General features: G+C 39.8%; 1 pseudogene; it reads left to right on the top strand.

The window, feature by feature from the left end:
- The first annotated feature begins 303 nt into the window (after positions 1-303).
- On the top strand, positions 304-1,612 carry LOC100733222 (tRNA (adenine(37)-N6)-methyltransferase-like; annotated as a pseudogene).
- The last annotated feature ends 1,470 nt before the right edge of the window (positions 1,613-3,082 follow it).

The raw sequence follows: 3,082 nt of genomic DNA, 5'->3' as shown, positions 1-3,082 counted from the left end.
ATGATAATATGTAATCTATTAACCAGTGATTTCTTACTCTTTTTTTTGTAGTTCCGTATTACTTGTACCCTTACACTGCTTTATTTTGTTTTGTTTTTTCTCTTTCTCCTTTTAAATAAAATTTTTAAAAAAAAACCTAACATGTATGAGTGCAGAGGAGACTCTTCATGACTTCTTTCTCTGTAAAGAAAGAGAAGTCCCAGAGCAAAAATTAAGCATGATGAAGAGAAACAGCCAAAGGAGATGCTTCAGGTTCTGTCTATTAAAGCTGTTTGAGGTCAGTGAAGAACAGGTTTTGCAGCCATGTCTAGAGGTGAGATGAACAGAACTCATAAGGGTTCATCAGAAGTGTGCTTTTCTCAAAGGGTGTGTTCTACTGCCATGAGATATAATAACAGGTTCAGTGAATCCGAAGTTGAGCCTACCAGCAAAGCAACTCCTTTTTTAAAAAAAATGTAAACCAATATACAAAGACTAGAAATGTCATTCTACCTGGAGGTATTGATATGGACTAACACTGGAAGGCGTGGTTGTTCTACACAACTGGAGTGAGGAGGCCTATATTTGAAATCTTGGGGAATTCCTTGAGGATCATGTAATATTTCCATGTCCAAAAGCAAATGCTAGCAAAACATAAAACACAATAAAAAGGCAGGTATGTGAAGCCAACTTTGGAGACAAGGAATCTTTTAACTTGGAATCCTGTTTCTCAGCCAAGAATGTAATTCTACAGCAGCCATTCATTTGTAGTAATTTGTGAGCCTGTTTGAGTATTAGAAAGAGCATCTCTTATAGTCCTGAACATTCCTTGACAGGCTTAGAAAAGTTTTCTCATGTTTGGATTTTGTTTTTTGAAAGAAAAAAAAAGGTCATTTGAACAATAAGGACTATAAGGCAAAAGTGCATCTCCCTAGGCTGAAAGGTGAAAGAATTGGAGTGTTTTCTACAAGGAGTCCTCATGACCCCAATGCAATAGGACTGACCCTGGCCAAACTGGAAAAGGTAAAAGCTTTGATATTGTGGCTGCAGTGCACACTGTGTTGTGTGGCAGGGCTGTGGAATGAAGCACACTAAAGAATCAAACATCTGGGAGATTCCACACTCTGATAGGCTGAGGGAGGAGGATGACAAGTTGGAAGCCAGCCTGGGCAACTCAGTGGAGCTATATATCTGTCTGGAATTGACATACCACCAGTACTAGACATAGCCCTACATAGCTGGTTATGGCTCACCACAAAATCTGGTGGAACCATTAGGGAATTTAATGTGCAAAATAACTAACATAAACTCAAAACTATGTCCCAGACTGATGGTAAGACTGATAGCTGTGACCAGGAACAGCTCTCAGGATGCAGAACACTACAATGGTACCAAAGCACTAAGGAGAAACCTAAATGTTCTGAAGAAAGACCTTTAGAAGAAAAGTGTCTAAAGCACAGTGATGTGAGAAAAATCCAGCAACCTTTCCCTAATTTGCACAGAAACAGAAATGGATCCTGGTATGGAACCAAGAAGCCATCAGAATCTAAATGTGGCAGAAGAGCAGATGGGCCCATATGGTCTTGAGAACACCTCTCAAGAAGAAGATACAAATAAGAGTCCAGGGAGCTAAGGCCATGCAGGGGGATTTCCAGGATCCTGGCACTCAGGGAGAGCTCTGGACCATCACTCCCAGCAGTTAGGATCTCTCCCAGTGTCCTGAATCACCGGAGGATGTACAGGAGGTCCTGTGGGCCTGGCTGGACCATGCCCAGTGACCTCCATTCAATCCCAGGAGCTGAAGGCATACAGGTGATTTCCAGCATGCAGAGGAAGTGTTGGAACATCCCTACTAGTGGGTAAGAAGCAGCCCAGCATCCTGGACCAACAGAGGTCACATAGGAGGTCTTCATGGGTCTTACTGAGCCATGCCCAGAGACCTCCATTCAGTCCCAGGAGCTGAGGGCATGCGAGGTGATTTCTAGTGTGTTTACATTCCAGGAAAGACTTGGACGATTTCGCCCAGTGGTTAAGACCACATGTAGCATCCTGAACCACTGGAGGATGCACGGGAGGTTTCCAACACACTAGGGGGAAGTTTTGGAACATCACTTTACACCCAGAAACATAGGAAAATAACAAAATTAAAGACCAAAATGCAGTCTCAAACCTCCAGCCGATTCCAAGCAAGCTTACAAGCCATATACATAGAAGAAAATATAAGCCATACACCTGTAATGATAAAAACTGAAATAAAGAAACAGCTACAGGAAGCCATAAAAGAACTCAAATCAATTATCTCCCAAATAAAAGAAGAAATGAAAAATGTAACAAAAGAAATGCTGAACACATCTAAAGAAGCCATACTTTAAAAATTAGAGTAGTGCGAAAAGATAGAAACCCTGAATGAACAATATAAGAAACAAACAGAATGCATGAAACAGATTCAAAGAGATATACAGGAATCAAAAATTCCATTGAAAGTTGGCAAAATGACCTCAACACAAGTGAAGATAGAATTCCAGGCCTCAAAGACAAGATTGCAGCTAGTGAATATGAAAGAGAAGATCTTTTAAAAATAACAAGGAACCGGGAAATAATACTTCAACACCTGCAAGATGATGCAAAGAAAAACAACATAAGATTGATAGGGATAAATGAAAAAGAAGGGGACAACACAAATGATATCAAGAGGCTATTTACAGAAGTAATAGCTGAAAATATTCCAAACATGAGAATGGAAACTGACATATGGATCAGTGAAGCATATAGAACACCAAATAGTCATAACCAAAATAAAACTACACCCAGATATAGAATAATCATCATCCTAGAAATTCAACATAAGAACACAATATTAAAAGCTGTTAGAAGAGACAGATCACCTATAAAGGAAAGCCTATCAGAATCACAGTAGAATTCTCAGCAAAAACAATGAAGTCAAGAAGAGCATGGAACAAAGTATTTCAGATCCTAAAGGAAAACGACTTCCAACCCAGACTGATGTACCCTGAAAAACCATCTTTGAAAATGGATGGAGAAATTAGATACTTTCATAACAAAGAACAGCTGAAGAACTTCATGACCACCAAACCAACCCTGC

Source organism: Cavia porcellus, unplaced genomic scaffold (assembly GCF_034190915.1).
Source record: "Cavia porcellus strain 051 isolate PalLab524CR breed Dunkin Hartley unplaced genomic scaffold, mCavPor4.1 scaffold_6, whole genome shotgun sequence".
NCBI lineage: Eukaryota > Metazoa > Chordata > Mammalia > Rodentia > Caviidae > Cavia > Cavia porcellus.
Note: the sequence above shows the minus strand (reverse complement) of the source record. Positions and strands in the feature narration are given on the sequence as shown.